The sequence below is a fragment of the Pseudorca crassidens genome, chromosome 16 (genome assembly GCF_039906515.1).
Source record: "Pseudorca crassidens isolate mPseCra1 chromosome 16, mPseCra1.hap1, whole genome shotgun sequence".
In the NCBI taxonomy this organism is placed as follows: domain Eukaryota; kingdom Metazoa; phylum Chordata; class Mammalia; order Artiodactyla; family Delphinidae; genus Pseudorca; species Pseudorca crassidens.
Window position 1 is genome coordinate 31558263 of NC_090311.1, and position 21024 is coordinate 31579286.

The 21024-nt window shown below is 37.5% G+C and overlaps 1 long non-coding RNA gene across 1 annotated transcript in view; it reads left to right on the plus strand.

Moving 5' to 3' along the window:
- The window catches only part of LOC137208954 (uncharacterized), a 27821-nt gene continuing 6797 nt past the window's right edge, over nt 1-21024 (plus strand). Inside the window, exons 1-2 of the long non-coding RNA XR_010935846.1 lie at nt 1-633; nt 1422-1480. This is a non-coding gene — a long non-coding RNA (uncharacterized lncRNA). The remainder of the gene's footprint in view (nt 634-1421; nt 1481-21024) is intronic.

Here is a 21024-nt window from a genome sequence, read left to right on the forward strand (position 1 = left end):
AGCTGAGGGGGCAGTGCGGTGGCTGGCCGGGGAGGAGCGGGTGGGCCGGAGTGTAGAACAGAGATAGGTGGGGCGCGCTGGCGACTCTGAGGCGGCCAGGCTGGGGGCGCCCTAGAGTACAGCCCCGAACTGCCGCCCCCTCTGGAGCCTGGACCCTAGAGGCTGAGATGCTTCTCACCAAGGGGCGCTCCGAGTAAGCCATAGAGCTCTTCCCTGCCGACCCAACTTTACTCAACTTTGATCTTCAAAAACATCTAGGATATGTATTGATATAATGCAGTATGTGATTGGTTTTTTTTTTGTCCCAAATACAAGCAAACTAATAATGTTAGTAAGCTTTAGAATAGGGAAAGTTCGCATGTTGAGTCATGTGGTGGTTTTCTTTTAAGGTTTAAATTTGGATAACATGCTAGTGCTTACGAGATTTTACCAAAAGCATTCTTTTACTGAGCTTTGCTGCTGTGCAGTTATGATGAAACATGAAGATGCCAGAATTGTACCTCACGATAAGGCTTTAATTGCCAGAAGGTTCTGAAAGTGCAACAGTAATTCTAGGTTTAGATATATTAATTTGAGTTAGTTCTCTTGCAGGGTGCCCTATAGGTTTTGTCATCGGGTGAAACAGGAACAAATGTGAGTTGATTAATATTTCCTAGTAGTTAAAATTACTTAAGTGCTTAATTACTTATTAAGTAATTTTAAGAAGTTAAAATTACTTCCTAAATGCTTAACTGTATATCTGTTGGATTCCAAATCTCAATTGAAACCATTATTTGTCTGAAATAGGTAATGAGCTGATAATGTGTGAAGACATACAGAATATTACTATTTTTATAGAAACAAAAATATGGAAACTAATATTTAAAGCAGGTTGATTCAATGTAGTGTAATGTGTTGTAATTTGGATTTTCACTTAAACTCTCAAAATTAAAAGAGCTGACCTAGGAAGTCTTAAAAATGAAAATAAAAAAGAAATGTGAACATTTACCCCTTCTCTGAATATTCTGTTGTTTGAGTGGAAAATAAATGACATTAGAAAGCACCTGGGATTTGTTTTTACAATTACATACTATGTGCAAAGCACTGAGTTGAGAATGGACGAGAAAGTGCTTTGTAATATATAAAGTAATATATAAATCATAACAGTTATTACTCTCACTCTTCTGGCCAAATCATGTCTCCCTGTGGTGCATTTTAAGCTCCAAACATGTAGTTCTTGTACTAGTATTAATATATACAGTTGTAGTAGTATTTTAAAGAAACCAAAAATGAATGCTCTGTTATACATTTTAAATGTTCTTCCTTGTTTATGTGTTCTTTGAGGTTGTGTTTACAAGTGCATTTGTACACATTAGAGTACTGGTAATTTGATGGTCAGGGGTGGAGGGGGAGATTCTTACTTTTTGTATGGTTTCTTGCAGGTAGGTCTGCTGGGGTCTTGGCACAGTACCACATGGACCTGGACAAAAGCATTGTTAAGGTGGACATTTTTATTACACTAATCAGTTCAAACGTTTGACCAGTCTATTTAGTTTTCTGAAACTTTAACCAAATGACTAGATGTGAGCTTCATATAGTGATCTGTATTTGTGGGATAATTCATGATCAGTTTATTTTCTACCAAATGTAAAGTTTGATCTCAAATAGTTAACTTTTTTGGAGCACTTACCATTTGCTAATCTCTGTGTTAAGTCCTATACATGCATTATCTCACTTAATACTTAAAGTAACATATTAATTAGGTCTCTTAAACTTCCTATTTTACAGATAGAGAAATGAGGCAAAGAGGGATTAAGATCTTTGCCCCTGGTCCCAAAGTTAGAGCCGTGTACTAGAGGCTTTCCTTCCATTAACTGAAGACTTAGGTAGAAGAAGAATGAGATTGGAACTCAGACCTGGACTCTTGTCCTGCCTACTCTGCTTTGTGAATTAGGACAAGTCATTTAACCTCTCTGAATTTCATTTTCCTCTGCTGTAACAGATGAACACTTTGAACTATTATACTTTATTGAATCCTGGGTCATCAAAAATCCTTAAAAGGGTGCCTTCACCATTATCTGCTGGATTTTCTTCCAAGCCCCTGACACTCATTCCATAAGTTTTGATGCACACATGCTAGCAGTGACAACTCTATTGCTGCCTGGTCTGACCACACTGTAAGATGTGGCTGATTTCAGAGATGTCAGAATGTAAAATACTGTGCATCTTGGAATTGATGACAGACCATAGGTGATCTCTGAGCTCCTTTTCAACCTCCGTTCTATGACATCTGTGACTTAATAACATTTTATTGCTGGTTTATGTATTTTTTAATGTAAATGATTCAAGATAAAACGTAAGCTTCTTGCTAGTGGAAAAGTAAGAATCATTTCTGTCTTTTTCACCTCTGAATCCCCAATAGCTAGAACAATGCCTAGCATGTAGTAAATGCTCAATATATATTTACTGAATGAATTAAGCAAATCTTCATTTCATATTGCAAATACAACTTTTTAAAAAATTGTGCTCTACTTGAAGTTGACGTAAAATATAATAGTATCAACAGTGCAAAAATATTTTGCTAACATTTTTTTGAATGCAAAAGTGCACTGTTAAAAAACAGTGGTGTTTCTTTCCAAACATCTTTTCTGCTTACTGTTGTTGATTGTCATCAAATGTGGAGTACATTTAAAAAAATTTTTTTAAAAACTTTATTGAAGTGTAGTTGATTCACAGTGTTGTGTTAATTTGTAGTATGTTTTGGTCCTTGAAGAGGATGATAAAAATTGAAATGCCAACATAGAGACTTTTTAAAAAGGAATCACAGAGATCTTCAATTTAACGAAAGTTGGAAAATGTTATTTCATATCTTTATTAACTTTTTATGAGTATTCTGGAGGTGATTAAGCATGCCATTCTTCCAAATGTACAAATGTGTCTGAGTTATGAATGATGAAAATAAATTATAATTGCACAATAGTTTGAAACTATGTGAATGGGCAGAAAAGTGTTTTAGGTTTTGGGGTGGGCAAGTGTAAAATAATGTAACTAAAGAAATTATCCCAACTATATAGTATGTCTAATGATGCCTGCACTTTCAGTTAGAACCAGGAAGAAGGCATAGGAATTATTATACAGTTGTATAGACTGTTATCTGGAGATAATCAACTAAGTGTTCTTCTGTAGCCAGAAAGGCCAACAAGATGTGAGGTATCATGAAAGGGATTTGGGAAAAGTCAACAAACAATATCTTACCCTCAAAATACACAGTGGTCTGTCTAAACATGAGATACATGCAGTTACTTTACATTCATGATGGATAGATCCAGAATGTTCAAAATCCTTTCAATCCCGTCCCCACCACTGTGTGGCTTGTGGGATCTTAGTTCCGCGACCAGGGATTGAACCCAGGCCTGGCAGTGAAAGCACCGAGTCCTAACCACTGTACAGTCAGGGAATTCCCTCAATTCTTAAATATGACTATAGGTATAATTTTCCTCACAGGATTCTGGAAGGTCTATATGCCTGTATGCCTGACTTTTAAAGACTAAATACTAATACTCCTAAATAGTAATAAAGTCATTTACATAGCTACTAAAGTTTCTATCACTAAAATAAACTCTGTACCACATTACAGCACATTATTACTGAATGAAAATTAACCAGTAACTTCTCTGAATTTCTACTATCAGTTTGCTTTTCTCATGACCCTTTTTCACAGAAAATGCAGTTTTTATTCCTTTATAAGTTATTGCCTGTGTAATAATGAGGAGGGAATAATGTTCACCCCTCTTAGTACTTATTTCCTTTCACAGACCGTATCAATGTATACTTTCCCGAATCCCCAAACCCAAAGGAGAATAAGCCCAGGGGCCCACAGGAAGTTATTTTATGGGCCCAAATAAAACAATTCATTTTTTTTTGAGGTTTTAAAAATAATTTATGCTTATTGATTAAAGGCTTATTCCTCTCAAGGTTTGGCGAGTGCTCCAAGGAGGAGTGATATTTATCATTAAGTCTGGAGCAAATATGTTCCTTGAGTTCAATAACTGAAGAATTTCTTAAGTTACCTAATGATTGCTTTGTACTACCTCAAAGTTTTTTTTTTTTTTTTTTAAGAGGGCTTTCTCCGGTTGCGGCAAGCGGGGGCCACTCTTCATCGCGGTGCGCAGGCCTCTCACTGTCACGGCCTCTCCCGTCGCGCAGGCTCAGTAGTTGTGGCTCACGGGCTTAGTTGCTCCGCGGCATGTGGGATCTTCCCAGACCATGGCTCGAACCCGTGTCCCCTGCATTGGCAGGCAGATTCTTAACCACTGCGCCACCAGGGAAGCCCCTCAAAGTTTTTTTCTTTAAAATTTCTACTATTTCCACACCTTTTTTCTCCATCTTTCGGTTTTCCTATAAATAAGTCACAGTAAAAGAAGAATTTATATCAAATGTAGATAATTTGGAAAATTTGTCATTTGGCGAGAATCTCACTGATGCAAAATAATAAACTCAGAAAGGCATGGGACGCTTGAAAGGAGGACTAGAAACAAAAATTTTAAACCCTCATATTATTTACCTTCATCAAATGTGAATTTATAAGCATTACGTTTACTCTTTAGGGCAAGGAATATAAATGCAATGTTGCTAATTTTTTAATATAAATGTATTTATTTTTGGCTGCATTGGGTCTTCGTTGCTGTGCACGGGCTTTCTCTAATTGCGGCGAGCAGGGGCTACTCTTCGTTGTGGTGCGCGGGCTTCTCACTGTGGTGGCGTCTCGTTGCAGAGCATGGGCTCTAGGCACGCAGGCTTCAGTAGTTGTGGCACATGGGCTTCAGTAGTAGTGGCTTGCTGGCTCTAGGGCGCAGTCTCAGTAGTTGTGGCACATGCGCTTAGCTGCTTCGTGGCATGTGGGATCTTCCTGGACCAAGGCTCGAACCAGTGTTCCTTGCATTGGCAGGCAGATTCCTAACCACTGCGCCACCAGGGAAGCCCCAATGTTGCTAATTTAAGATATCTGGTTTTAGTTTGGTATATTGAGGGTAAAGGATTTTACAAGTTCCCTAACAACCTTATTCCTCAGATCTTGATTTTTTTCCTTTGAGGTCTCATCCGTGACTTCTTTCTTTTTTTTAACTTTTTTTTAAACATCTTTATTGGAGTATAATTGCTTTACAATGGAGTGTTAGTTTCTGCTTTATAACAAAGTGAATCAGCTATACATATATCCCCATATCTCCTCCCTCTTGCGTCTCCCTCCCACCCTCCCTATTCCACCCCTCTAGGCAGTCACGAAGCACCGAGCTAATCACCCTGTGCTATGCGGCTGCTTCCCACTAGCTATCTGTTTTACATTTGGTAGTGTATATATGTCCATGCCACTCTGTCACTTCGTCCCAGCTTACCCTTCCCCATCCCCTTGTCTTCAAGTCCATTCTCTATGTCTGCATCATTATTCCTGTCCTGCCCCTATGTTCTTCATAACCATTTTCTTTTTTTAGATTCCATATATATGTGTTAGCATACGGTATTTGTTTTCCTCTTTCTGACTTCACTTTATATGACAGACTCTAGGTCCATCCACCTCACTACAAGTAACTCAATTTCGTTTCTTTTTATGGCTGAGTAATATTCCATTGTATATATGTGCCACATCTTCTTTATCCATTCATCTCTCAATGGACACTTAGGTTGCTTCCATGTGCTGGCTATTGTAAATAGAGCTGCAGTGAACATTGTGGTACATGACTCTTTTTGAATTATGGTTTTCTCAGGGTACATGCCCAGTAGTGGGATTGCTGGGTCATATGGTAGTTCTATTTTTAGTTTTTTAAGGAATCTCCATACTGTTCTCCATAATGGCTGTATGGAATTTACATTCCCGCCAACAGTGCAACAGGGTTCCCTTTTCTCCACACCCTCTCCACCATTTATTGTTTGTAGATTTTTTGGTGATGGCCATTCTGACTGGTGTGAGGTGATACCTCAATGGAGTTTTGATTTGCATTTCTGTAATGATTAGTGATGTTGAGCAATGTATTTGTTGGCAATCTGTATATCTTCTTCAGAGAAATGTCTGTTTAGGTGTTCTGCCACTTTTGGATTGGGTGGTTTGTTTTTTTGATATTGAGCTGCATGAGCTGCTTATAAATTTTGGAGATTAATCCTTTGTCAGTTGCTTCATTTGCAAATACTTTCTCCCATTCTGTGGGTTGTCTTTTCATCTTCTTTATGGCTTCCTTTGCTGTGCAAAAGCTTTTAAGTTTCATTAGGTCCCATTTGTTTATTTTTGTTTTTATTTCCATTTCTCTAGGAGGTGGGTCAAAAAGGATCTTGCTGTGATTTATGTCATAGTGTTCTGCCTGTGTTTTCCTCTAAGAGTTTTATAGTGTCTGGCTTACATTTAGGTCTTTAATCCATTTTGAGTTTATTTTTGTGTATGGTGTTAGGGAGTGTTCTAATTCCATTCTTTTACATGTAGCTGTCCAGTTTTCCCAGCACCACTTATTGAAGAGGCTGTCTTTTCTCCATGGTATATTCTTGACTCCCTTATCAAAAATAAGGCAACCATATGTGTGTGGGTTTATCTCTGGGATTTCTATCCTGTTCCATTGATCTGTATTTCTGTTTTTGTGTCAATACCATACTGTCTTGATTATTGTAGCTTTGTAGTATATTCTGAAGTCTGGGAGCCTGATTCCTCCAGCTCTGTTTTTCTTTCTCAAGATTGCTTTCGCTATTCAGGGTCTTTTGTGCTTCCATACAAATTGTTAAATTTTTTGTTCTAGTTCTATGAGAAATGCCATTGGTAGTTTGATAGGGATTACATTGAATCTGTAGATTGCTTTGGGTAGTATAATCATTTTCACAATGTTGATTCTTCCAATCCAAAAGCATGGTATATCTCTCCATCTATTTGTATCATCTTTAATTTCTTTCATCAGTGTCTTATAGTTTTCTGCATACAGGTCTTTTGTCTCCTTAGGTAGGTTTATTCCTAGGTATTTTATTCTTTTTGTTGCAGTGGTAGATGGGAGTGTTTCCTTAATTTCTCTTTGAGATTTTTCATCATTAGTGTATAGGGATGCAAGAGATTTCTGTGCATTAATTTTTTATCCTGCTACTTTACCAAATTCATTGATTAGCTCTAGTAGTTTTCTGGTAGCATCTTTAGGATTCTCTGTGTATAGTATCATGTCATCTGCAAACAGTGGCAGCTTTACTTCTTTTTTACCAATTTGGATTCCTTTAATTTTTCTTCTCTGATTGCTGTGGCTAAAACTTCCTTGTATTGTTCCTGATATTAGATGAAATCGTTTCAGTTTTTCACCATTGAGGACGATGTTGCCCTTGGGTTTGTCATATATGGCCTTTATTATGTTGAGGTAAGTTCCCTCTATGCCTACTTTCTGGAGGGTTTTTATCATAAATAGGTGTTGAATTTTGTCAAAAGCTTTTTCTGGATCTATTCAGATGATCATATGGTTTTTCTCCTTCAGTTTGTTATTATGGTGTATCACATTGATTGATTTGCCTATATTGAAGAATCCTTGCACTCCTGGGATAAACCCCACTTGATCATGGTGTATGATCCTTTTAATGTGCTGTTGGATTCTGTTTGCTAGTATTTTGTTGAGGACTTTTGCATCTGTGTTCATCAGTGATATTGGCCTGTAGTTTTCTTTCTTTGTGACATCTTTGTCTGGTTTTGGTATCAGGGTGACGGTGGCCTCGTAGAATGAGTTTGGGAGTGTTCCTCCCTCTGCTATATTTTGGAAGAGTTTGAGAAGGATAGGTGTTAGCTTTTCTCTAAATGTTTGATAGAATTTACCTGTGAAGCCATCTGGTCCTGGGCTTTTGTTTGTTGGAAGATTTTTAATCACAGTCTCAATTTCAGTGCTTGTGATTGGACTGTTTATATTTTCTATTTCTTCTTGGTTCAGTCTCAGAAGGTTGTGCTTTTCTAAGAATTTGTCCGTTTCCTCCAGGTTGTCCAATTTATTGGCATATAGTTGCTTGTAGTAATCTCTCATGATCCTTTGTGTTTCTGCAGTGTCAGTTGTTACTTCTCCTTTTTCATTTCTAATTCTATTGATCTGAGTCTTCTGCTTTATTTTCTTGATGAGTCTGGCTAATGGTTTATAAATTTTGTGTATCTTCTCAAAGAACCAGCTTTTAGTTTTATTGATCTTTGCTATTGTTTCCTTCATTTCTTTTTCATTTACTTCTGATCTGACCTTTGATTTTTTTCCTTCTGCTAACTCTGGAGTTTTTTTGTTCCTCTTTCTCTAATTGCTTTAGGTTCAAGGTTAGGTTGTTTATTTGAGATGTTTCTTGTTTGTTGAGGTAGGATTGTACAGCTATAAACTTCCCTCTTAGAACTGCTTTTGCTGCATCCTGTAGGCTTTGGGTCATCGTGTTTTCATTGTCACTTGTTTCTAGGTATGTTTTGATTTCCTCAGTGACCTCTTAGTTATTTTGTAGTGTATTGTTTAGTCTTCATGTGTTTGTATTTTGTACAGATTTTTTCCTGTAATTGATATCTAGTCTCATAGCGTTGTGGTTGGAAAAGATACTTGATACGATTTCATTTTTCTTAAATTTACCAAGGCTTGATTTGTGACCCAGGATATTATCTATCCTGGAGAATGTTCCATGAGCACTTGAGAAGAAAGTGTATTCTGTTGTTTTTGGATGGAATGCCCTATAAATATCAATTAAGTCCATCTTGTTTAATGTGTCATTTAAAGCTTGTGTTTCGTTATTTATTTTCATTTTGGATGATCTGTGCGTTGGTGAAAGTGGGGTGTTAAAGTCCCCTACTATGATTGTGTTACTGTCAATTTCCCCTTTTATGGCTGTTAGCATTTGCCTTATGTATCGAGGTGCTCCTATGTTGGGTGCATAAATATTTACAATTGTTATATCTTCTTCTTGGATTGATCTCTTGATCATTATATAGTGTCCTTCTTTGTCTCTTGTAATAGTTTTTGTTTTAAAGTCTATTTTGTTGGATATGAGAATTGCTACTCCAGCTTTCTTTTGATTTCCATTTGCATGGAATATCTTTGTCCATCCCCTCACTTTCAATCTGTATGTGTCTCTAGGTCTGAAGTGGGTCTCTTGTAGACAGCATATATATGGGTCTTGTTTTTCCATCCATTCAGCCAGTCTATATCTTTTGGTTGGAGCATTTAATCCATTTACATTTAAGGTAGTTACCGATATGTATGTTCCTATTACCAAATTCTTAATTGCTTTGGCTTTGTTATTGTAGGTCTTTTGCTTCTCTTGTGTTTCCTGCCTAGAGAAGTTCCTCTAGCATTTGTTGTAAAGCTGGTTTGGTGGTGCTGAATTCTCTTAGCTTTTGTTTGTCTGTAAAGGTTTTAAATTCTCCATTGAATCTGAATGAGATCCTTGCTGGGTAGAGTAATCTTGGTTGTAGGTTTTTCCCTTTCATAACTTTAAATATGTCCTGCCACTCCCTTCTGGCTTGCAGAGTTTCTGCTGAAAGATCAGCTGTTAACCTTATGAGGATTCCCTTGTATGTTATTTGTTGTTTTTCCCTTGCTGCTTTTAATTCTTTTTCTTTGTATTTAATTTTTGATAGTGTGATTAATATGTGTCTTGACCTGTTTCTCCTTGGATTTATCCTGTATGAGACTCTCTGTGCTTCCTGGACTTGATTGACTATTTCCTTTCCCATATTAGGGAAGTTTTCAACTATAATCTCTTCAAATATTTTCTCAGTCCCTTTCTTTTTCTCTTCTTCTGGGACCCCTATAATTTGAATGTTGGTACGTTTAACGTTGTCCCAGAGGTCTCTGAGACTGTCCTCAATTCTTTTCATTCTTTTTTCTTTATTCTGCTTTGTGGTAGTTATTTCCACTATTTTATCTTCGAGGTCACTTATCCGTTCTTCTGCCTCAGTTATTCTGCTATTGATTCCTTATGGAGAAATGTTAATTTCATTTATTGTGTTATTCATCATTGTTTGTTTGCTCTTTAGTTCTTTTAGGTCCTTGTTAAACATTTCTTGTATTTTCTCCATTCTATTTCCAAGATTTTGGATCATTTTTACTATCATTACTCTGAATTTTTTTTCAGGTAGACTGCCTATTTCCTCGTCATTTGTTTGGACTGATAGGTTTTTGCCTTGCTCCTTCATCTGCTGTGTGTTTCTCTATCTTCTCATTTTTCTTCACTTACTGTGTTTGGGGTCTCCTTTTCGCAGGCTGCATGTTCGTAGTTCCTGTTGTTTTTGGTGTCTGCCCCAGTGGCTAAGGTTGGTTCAGTGGGTTGTGTAGGCTTCCTGGTGAAGGGGACTGGTGCCTGTGTTCTGGTGGATGAGGTTGGATCTTGTCTTTCTGGTGGGGAGGACCACGTCTGCTGGTGTGTTTTTGGGTGTGTGTGACCTTATTATGATTTTAGGCAGCCTCTCTGCTAATGGGTGGGGTTGTGTTCCTGTCTTGCTAGTTGTTTGGCATAGGGTGTCCAGCACTGTAGCCTGCTGGTCATTGAGTGGAGCTGGGTCTCAGTGTTAAGATGGAGATCTCTGGGAGAGCTTTTGCTGTTTGATATTACATGGAGCTGGGAGGTCTCTGGTGTACCAGTATGCTGAACTCGGCTCTCCCACTGCAGAGGCTGAGGCCTGCCACCCAGCCAGAGCACCAAGACCCTGTCAGCCACACAGCTCAGAAAAAAAAGTGAGAAAAAAAGGAAAGAAAGAAAAAAATAAAATAAAGTTATTAAAATAAAAAATATTTAAAAATTATTAAAAATATGAAAAATTTTAAGTAATAAAAAGAAAGAAAGAAGAGAGCCACCAAACCAAAAAACAAATCCACCAATGATAACAAGTGCTAAAAACTATACTAAAGAAACAAAACAAAAGACGAACAACAAGAAAAAAAAAACAGAACCCTAGGACAAATGGTAAAAGCAAAGCTATACAGACAAAATCACACAAAGCAGCATACACATACACACAAAAAGAGAAAAAGGAAGAAAATATATATGTCTGTGTATATTAAAAAATGGAAGAGAGCAACCAATAAACAAATCTACCAATGATAATAAACTCTAAATACTGAACTAAGATATACATAAAACTAGAAACAAATTAGATGCAGAAAGCAAACCCCAAGTCTGTAGTTGCTCCCAAAGTCCGCCTCCTCAGTTTTGGGGTGATTCGTTGTCTATTCAGGTATTCCAGAGATGCAGGGTACTTCACGTTAATTGTGGAGATTTAGTCTGCTGCTCCTGAGGCTGCTGGGAGATATTTCCCTTTCTCTTCTTTGGTCGCACAGCTCCTGAGGTCCAGCTTTGGATTTGGCCTCGCCTCTGCGTGTAGGTCACCCTCTGGCATCTTTTGGGGAGTCTGAGGTCTTCTGCCAGTGTTCAGTAGGTGTTCTGTAAGAGTTGTTCCACATGTAGATGTATTTCTGATGTATTTGTGGGGAGGAAGGTGATCTGCACATGTTACTCCTCTGCCATCTTGAAGTTCTCCCCCCATGACTTCTTTTAATATGGAGTATTCATAAATGTTATCCTACAAGTTGGTGAAGAAATATTAAATTTCCTTTCTAATCTTTATTAGAAAATCAATCTTTATATTTAATTGCTTAAATTCTTGATGGCCCATTTTAATTGGCAGAATATTATTTTTATGCTCTGCCTCCTACTTTGGCGACTGTGAGAAGTCTTTTGTTTAAGAAACAACATTTATGAAGTGCTTACACAGGGTTAAGAGATAGACATGAAAAGATGACTACACCTTGCCACAGCCTGGGAATACCTATATGAGAGTGATGTTTAAACATATAACTGTTGCTGAAGGATGATCCATACTGTGATGAAAGTATGCATGGAGTAGAGAGAGGCAGCAGTGATTCTTCCCAGAATCTGGAGAGCATATTAAATAAAGGGGAGGGGAGGGGCTTCATAGAGCTTTGATACCTTGAAGAGACAGGCTCCTTTGTGAAAGCCCTCTAAGCAACTTGGTGGCTGTGTTTCTCAACAGGGACAGCGTTAACATAGGATAGGATAGTTCATCACCACTGGACTCTCATAAGCATTGCAGGATATTTAGCAGCCTTGTATCTGTGGTCTTTTCCCACCAACTAGCTTCAGCTGGGGTCAGGAGGTGCCACTGGCTTCCTCACTCCCCATTTTTGATCTTTATACACGCTCACACTAGCACTTTCTGACCCTTCATGTTCATGTCTTTCTCATTCATTTCCTTTCATTCACCAAAGACTTTTGGTACCTGGCTTTAAGTTTCCCTTACTTCCCCAAGTCCCACCTTTAAGCCACGTGACTAAAAATTCTGTATGGGTAACCCAGGCAATATCCTGGCCCCTCAGTTGCTTGACTTCCTTAAATTCAATGACCTTTACCTTTTTGCAACGCCACTCATTCCCTGGACTTTGTCATCATTTATGTCAGCTTCACCCTTAAAAGCTTAAAATAAACTCTTCGACTTTCTGCCCATTCTCCCAACTTTCTAACTGAATGACTTCTAGTGCATCTGTACTTCAGCTTCAAGGACTCCAAGCCCTTGACTGCACTACTCTTTCTCTATCAGTTTCTTCTGCTTTCCACTTCCCATCACTTCAACCACTACATTCTTGCACTCTTGTCCTTCTGTTGCACCTACCCAATAAAACCCAACCCAAGGTCAGAAATGATAATAATCGCTAACATGGACTGTGTGCTTACTGTATTCCAGTTGCTCTTCTAAGTTTACCTGGATTGTCTCCTTTAATCTTCATAACAGCCCTGTGAGATAGGCATTATTATTATTTCCATTTTGCAGATAAGGAAACTAAAGTACAGTTTCTATCTATTAAGTAGTGTCTCTAGAATACGAACCCAAGCAGCTTGCCACTAGAACCCATGCTCTTAACTACTACTTTAGACTGTCTTCCAAACCAGTTGTCTTCTCCTTCTGCTTCCATACTTGGACTGATGAGCCATTTTAGGGACAGAGTAGTTTGGCTAGATGGAGAGTATAGAAAGTACTCATCTTACCCCTTGGTTCAGTAAGTGACCCTCTTGGTACTTTTCCAGCCAAGCCAGGAAACACAGAGGTTTCAGTCATTTAAAAAAGTAAAAATATTCTTAGCTTTCAGGCCTAAGCTTGCCCAACTCTGCTCTAGATGGCTCACAAGATTTTGCTACCCCCTTAGGGTGTAGAGGAGTCACACGGTTAGGCATTTGAATCCCAGCTTCACTACTTACTGGTTGTGTGGCCTTCGGCATATATCTCCCCCTCCCTTTTATTTATTTATTTTTATTATTATTATATTGGCCATGCTTAGCCACTTGCGGGATCTTAATTCCCTGACCAGGGATCAAACCCATGCCCCCTGCATTGGAATCTCTGGACCACCAGGGAATTCCCTCCCCCTCCCTTTTAAAGGAGACTTTCTGGAGGTCTCAAAGAGTGCTTCCACTTATATTTCATTGGCTGAAACTTAGTCACAGGGCTCTACCTAACTGAAAGGGAGGCTGGGAAATTAGGCTCGGTGACCATATGTGCCCAGTTGAGAATTGGGGTTTTGTTACTAAGGCTGACTGAGAGCATGTGTTTGGGTAGGTAACACAGTCTGTGTCATACACTTAGCCCTGTCCAGATATTCTCTGAGCCCTTGAATAGACTCTTGAATTAAACCAGACACTGAGTTTAGTCACAGCTACCTGCTTGGGAAGGTGCCTCACAATGATCATTGTTAAGTTATGATGAGAGAAACCAGATTTTAAAGTCCAAGGACTCTCAGTACAGTCTGTGAAAACTCCTATTAGTATTAACAAAAAGCGTCATCCCAAAAGTCTTTAGAAAGTTACCATTTCAGATTTCTTTTGTGATGTTCTGTTTTCCATACTCTTCCAAAGTTCTGGATCAGATTCTAAGGTTAGTTCTATTTCTGGTGATGACAATACTTTGATGAACAAAATGTCAGCATGGAATTTTTCTACCATGCTGGTCATTAAAAATTCAAAATAAATAGGTATAATGATTTTAAATATTTTGCTTTAGGTTTTTTTCTTCTGGTAAATGCTTGTCTCCACAGCACCTGGGCTTTTAAAAAATTGATAGTGGTGACATTTGAGTAAATGGCACCTTGGTTGACCATCTCCAGAGGATTTCATGATAGGCTTAATCTTATTCAAGGTCTTTGACTTAGTGTCTGTTATCAGAGTACTTATCCAGATACAAGGGAAACTCTTCCAGAGTCATAAAAACAGTCATGCGGAAATGGTTTCCACAGAGCACACTGCTCTACAACTGCCCACAAAAGAGGGCATTCCAAAAGCTTATACATAGCACATCAAAAGTATTAGGGTGGGAACTGGTGCCTTAGGTTATTTGGATTTAGAGGAATAAACCTTTCTGTTTGGATGAAAATAACATGATTTTATACTGTTATTGAACAAATAAAACATGTTTTGTTTACACAATTTATATACTATAATTTTATCATGTTTCTGACAGTTGGCAAAAACTATTTTGCTTTTGTGGAAATAGTGGGAGCACATGTCTGTCTGTTGGGTTCCCCTCTTTCAAAGCTGTTTTATGCTGAAATGTGTCCTCTCCGAAATGGAAAAACATCACCATCTTCTTGAGGGCTTTATTTGATGGTGTTATTGTTAGGTAGCCAGAGACCTCTGGGTTTGTTTTTTTTTTTAATTTATTTTTTTGGCTGCGTTGGGTCTTCGTTGCTGTGCGTGGGCTTTCTCCGGCTGCGGTGAGCAGGGGCTACTCTTCGTTGCGGTGCACGGGCTTCTCATTGCGGTGGCTTCTCTTGTTGCGGAGCACAGGCTCTAGGTGCGCAGGCTTCAGTAGTTGTGACACACGGGCTCAGTAGTTGTGGCTCGCAGGCTTAGTAGTTGTGGCACGCAGGCTGTAGAGCACAGGCTCAGTAGTTGTGGCGCACGGGCTTAGTTGCTCCACGGCACGTGGGATCTTCCTGGACCAGGGCTCGAACCTGTGTCCCCTGCACTGGCAGGCGGATTCTTAACTACTGCACCACCAAGGAAGCCCCTGACCTCTGGGGTTTTTTTGTTTGTTTGTTTGTTTGTTTTTGTTTTTTCTTAATGGTGAAGTCATTTTTATTTCAGTACTTGACAAAATATCCCATAAAATTCAAAGCTTCTACCATTATACAAAAATAAGTCTCTACAAGTGATATTATCTGTCTTCATCACCAGTAGCAAATATATTAGGCAGAAACATATAACTTCAGTAGCCTTATAAGAAAAGTGCAGGACACCTCAAGCTACACATTCAACAGTAACATAATGCCAAAAGTTTAATCTTTTCACAAGCTCTGGGTTTTAATTTAAATGTTTTGGGTCACCTAGAGCAGCAGTCCCCAACCTTTTTGACACCAGGGACCGGTTTCATGGAAGACAATTTTTCCACGGACTGGGAGGGGAGGGGGGAATGGTTTCGGGATGATTCAAGAGCATTACATTTATTGTGCACTTTATTTCTATTATTATTACATTGTAATATATAACAAAATAATTATACAGCTCACCATAATGCTGACAGGAGGTGGAACTCAGGTGGTAATGCGAGCGATGGGAAGCCGCTGTAAATACAAATCTGCCACTCGCCTCCTGCTGTGCGGCCTGGTTCCTAACAGGCCACGGACTGCTACCAGTCCTCAGCCTGGGGGGTTGGGGACCCTTGACCTAGAGTGTCTGTAGTTATAGAGTGAATTGATTTATTGTGAAGTTGATATATAAATGACTTTTCTTGAAAGCATGCTGGTTCTTTATTTGTTCTCTGCTAAGTAAAACATCTTTGGGCATTGAGAGTGGGATCCTATTAAAAAGAAACCTGCAGAAATACTTTCTAAGGCTTTCATCTAGAACCTCTTTGAGGCATAATGAAGAACTCAGTCTACTTGATCTGAGAGGCTTTTTGTTCTCCCTAAAAAGATAGATAAACAAAATGTATTTTCTCCAGTTGTAAAAGTAATACATATTTACTGTAGAAAAAGAACACAGACAAAGTTACAGAAGAAAAAATAAAAATCATCCACAGGCCCACTACTCAGCAATAACTATGTTAAAGCCTTTGACAAACATCCTTTGAGATGATCAAATTAAATTAGTTAAACATACCCAGTGGAATACCCTAAAGTGATTTGTGAATAAGGGAATGCTTTGAGCCTCTCAATAATCCAACAACTGCTCTCATTTCACACTTCGCTGGGAGGAATCTCTGTAAAGCATGTCTTCCTAAATGTATTAATTGCTAATCTGCAGCACATACCCAAACAATCCTTTCAGTATGTGGTTCTCAGTACTTCTTGGAGATCATGGTTTCTAGGATGACATTTTGTGATGCCTTGATAATAGGACCAGTAGAGGCTTTATTCTCTTAAAGATATGAACAGTATTTCCCTCTGGTGTGTGAAAGAAGAGAGAGAGGTATGAAATTGAAGGATATGGTCCTATCATCTCAGATTATAGCGAGCCAGTTCCCTACTATCTGAAATCCATGAGGCATCTGTGCCAGAAGCAAAGACACAAAACATTTGCTGAGCCACTTTATTGCCTTTGGTGTGTTGGGATGGAGATTAGTGGTGGCATTTGCTTATGAAGACTTCTGGAGCAGTCATTTTTGAATTCCCTCTAATGCCACACATAATGCCTGAAGCCTAGTAGTTTGGTAGTGTTTAATAAGAGTACTAGCAATTGTGTTAAGAATAACCTTCAAAGAGCACTTGAGGACATATGTTGACACTAGCTCAGTTCTGATGCCACTTAACTATATAAGAGATCCAGACTTTAGCCATGGTTGTCACCCTTCCTGGATGCGATGCTAGCCCAGTAACCTAATATCTAGGAATGGAGGTAGGTACAGGAATAATCTGCAGACAGTACAAGGACACGGCTGCAATCTGGAGCGCGTGCCACTTAGCCCTGCCCTCTACAATGAGGTGGCCTTCTATGGTGAAAAGATGTCACCTGGTGTCTTGGGAGCCTTTAGGAAAAGAAACGCATGTACAACAGAAGTACCTTGTTTCTGCATTATATGAAGCATAGTTTTTCAAAGTACAGTCTCAAGACTATCTGTACCAGAATACTCTGTATTGCCTTTTAAAAATGCAAGTTTTTGATTCCCATTCACAATTGTGATAATTTTTTTAAAAAGGTGAGATACACAGAGGTAAATGCAACAAGAAATCTGTAGGATCTATCTGAAGAAAACTTTAAAATTGTACTGAGAGTCATCAAAGATTTTAATAAATAGGTATATCTTACTCTTGGATAGGAAGATGTACCCCCAACGCTATAAGCAAGTTAACTTTAAAAGAAAATTTTAACTGGTAAAAATATTTGTAACAGGTAAAATAGCTAGCAGGCTAATTCCTGACTATATGAAATGCTTTTTAAAACAAAATTAGAACAACTGAAGAGAAATCGGCAAATGAATCGACATTCCATAGAAGAATGGCATAGGTATTTCATAGAAGAATTATAAGTGGCCAATAAACTTACTCAAAGCTTTTCAACTGCATTCAGAATTTAATGAAAACAAAAATGAGATATCTTCATCTGTTATATTTACGAAGATGAAAAAATTTGATAATAATATCCATTGTAGGAAAATGGTAAAATACATGTTCATTAGAGCATTTTTAATTGTTTCAAAACATTGGGAAATGATTAAAATATATATTGTATTCACATAATTTAGCACCAACAATTCTTCTAAAATATATTTGGATATACTTTGAGTATATTTTAATTTCATAAAAATATTGCAGATGTATTATGAAATACAAAAAGAATTAAATATTCAGTGTGCAAACCATGTAAGTGTATATGTGTGTACAGGAAGGATACCAAAAGGAGGTTATTAGTTATGCCATTTTGCTTTATATTTTTCATTTTCCAAATTTTCTATGTTCACCAATCAGAAAAAAAAGCAGTGAACATTAACAAACAGAAACCTCATGTGATCCTGTGAGCATTGGTGTAATGGTAGCATACTCTACACTCTTTGATGTATCTTGGAGATTGTCCACATCAGTTTATATAGAGAAATACTTTGTTCTATTTTTGTTGTTGTTATTTCTGAGATATACATTTTAAAGTAATAACTAGAATTATGACTTATAACATTATACCAGAACATATAAGATTTTTAGAGATTTCATGTAATGTCTGAAACATTTATATTAACATATTTCCATACAAATAACCCCAAGAAAGTTTAGTATTAGTTGGTTTTTTTTGTTTGTTTTCTTATACTGCAGGTTCTTATTAGTCATCAATCTTATACACATCAGTGTATACATGTCAATCCCAATCGCCCAATTCAGCACACCACCGTCCCCACCCCACTGCAATTTTCCCCCTTGGTGTCCATATGTCTGTTCTCCACATCTGTGTCTCAACTTCTGCCCTGTAAACCAGTTCATCTGTACCATTTTTCTAGGTTCCACATACATGTGTTAATATACGATATTTGTTTTTCTCTTTCTGACTTACCTCACTCTGTATGACAGTCTTTAGATCCATCCACTTCTCAACAAATGACTCAATTTCGTTCCATTTTATGGCTGAGCAATATTCTATTGTATATATGTACCACATCTTCTTTATCCATTTGTCTGTCTATGAGCATTTAGGTTGCTTCCATGACCTGGCTATTGTAAATAGTGCTGCAGTGAACATTGGGGTGCATGTGTCTTTTTGAATTATGGTTTTCTCTGGGTATATGCCCAGTAGTGGGATTGCTGGATTATATGGTAATTCTATTTTTAGTTTTTTAAGGAACCTCCATACTGTTCTCCATAGTATCTGTATCAATTTACATTCCCACCAAAAGTGAAAGAGGGTTCCCTTTTCTGCACACCCTCTCTAGCATTTGTTGTTTGTAGATTTTCTGACGATGCCTATTCTAACTGGTGTGAGGTGATACCTCATTGTGGTTTTGATTTGCATTTCTCTAATAATTAGTGACGTTGAGCAGCTTTTCACGTGCTTCTTGGCCATCTATATGTCTTCTTTGGAGAAATGTCTATTTAGGTCTTCTGCCCATTTCTGGATTGGCTTGTTTGTTTCTTTAATATTGAGCTTCATGAGCTGTTTATATATTTTGGAGATTAATCCTTTGTCTGTTGATTCGTTTGCAAATATTTTCTCCCATTCTGAGGGTTGTCTTTTCGTCTTGTTTATGGTTTCCTTTGCTGTGCAAAAGCTTTTAAGTTTAATTAGGTCCCATTTGTTTATTTTTGTTTTTATTTCCATTACTCTAGGAGGTGGATCAAAAAAGGTCTTGCAGTGATTTATGTCAAAGAGTGTTCTTCCTATGTTTTCCTCTAAGAGTTTTACAGTGTCTGGTCTTACATTTCAGTCTCAAATCCATTTTGAGTTTATTTTTGTGTATGGTGTTAGGGAGTGTTCTAATTTCATTCTTTTACATGTAGCTGTCCAGTTTTCCCAGCACCACTTATTGAAGAGACTGTCTTTTCTCCATTGTATATCTTTGCCTCCTTTGTCATAGATTAGTTGACCATAGGTGTGTGAGTTTATCTCTGGGCTTTCTATCCTGTTCCATTGATCTGTATTTCTGTTTTTGTGCCACTACCATATTGTCTTGATTACTGTAGCTTTGTAGTATAGTCTGAAGTCATACTACAAAGCTGGAGTCTGATTCCTCCAGCTCCTTTTTTTCCTTCAAGACTGTTTTGGCTATTTGGGGTCTTTTGTGTCTCCATACAAATTTTAAGATGACTTGTTCTAGTTACGTAAAAAATGCCATTGGTAATTTGATAGGGATTGCATTGAATCTGTGGATTGCTTTGGGTAGTATAGTCATTTTCACAATATTGATTCTTCCAATCCAAGAACATGGTATATCTCTCTATCTGCTGGTATCATCTTTAATTTCTTTCAACTTTGTTCTTTTAAATGCATTTATGATAGTAAAACAAAGTCCTTTATTGATGAATATTTAAGTTGATTATGAATCTTTTGCTCTTATCAAAAATAGTAAAATAATTTGTGCCTAGCTCATTTCACATGTATGTAACTCTACCTGTAGGATAAATTCCTAGAAGTGGAATTTCTGAGTTAAAATATTTTTGCATTTGTAATTTTGATACAAATTGCCAATTTGCCCTTCATAGAATTTTATTTAATCAGACACTACCATAAGTCATGTAAGATAAAGCCTACCCCCTTACCAACACTGTCATCAAACTTCAACATGAAGTTAAACATCTTTCCTTTAGAGACATTTGTATTTCTTTTTCTGGGAACTGCCTGTTTATATCTTTCCCTCTTTGTATGTTAAGAAAATTAGCCCTTGCCTAGAGATCAGTTGCAAATACTTGACCCATGTGATTGTCTTTTAACTTTGATTATGGTGATTTTTGCCATGCGGAAAAAAGTTTTAATTTATATAGTTAAATTTTATAGCTTCTAGATTTCTTATATGTTTTGAGATGGGGATCAGTTTTTTTTCCCCCAGGTGGCTACCCACTGACCCAACTCAATTTATTGAATAATCCATGTTTTCCTCCACTGACTTGAGGTGCTACCTTTATCACATATTCAATTCCATATATATTTAGGTTTATTTTTGGAATTTCTATTCTGTTTCATTGAATTATCTGTCAAGTCATTTGTTGGTACCATAGCGTTTTATTTATTGCATGTTCATAATGTATTTTAATATGTTAGAGGGCTTATCTCCTTTCATTATCCCTTTCTCAGAAATTTCCTAGTTATTCTTACTTGTTCAGTTCATTTAAAAAAATAAGCCTGTGAGATTGTTAAATTTATAGATTAACTTAAGGAGAATTGACATCTTTATCATGTCGATTTTCCTTACCCCAGTGTATGGTATGTCTTGTTCAAGTATTCTTATGTGTCACTCACAAGTATTTTAAAGTTTTCTTCATGTAGATCTTGCACATTTCTTATATTTATTGCTAGGCATTTTACCTTCTTTTGGTGGGCATTGTAATTGAGTATATCTTTCAGTAAATCTCACTGGTGGTTGTTTGCATACATAAAAGCTAT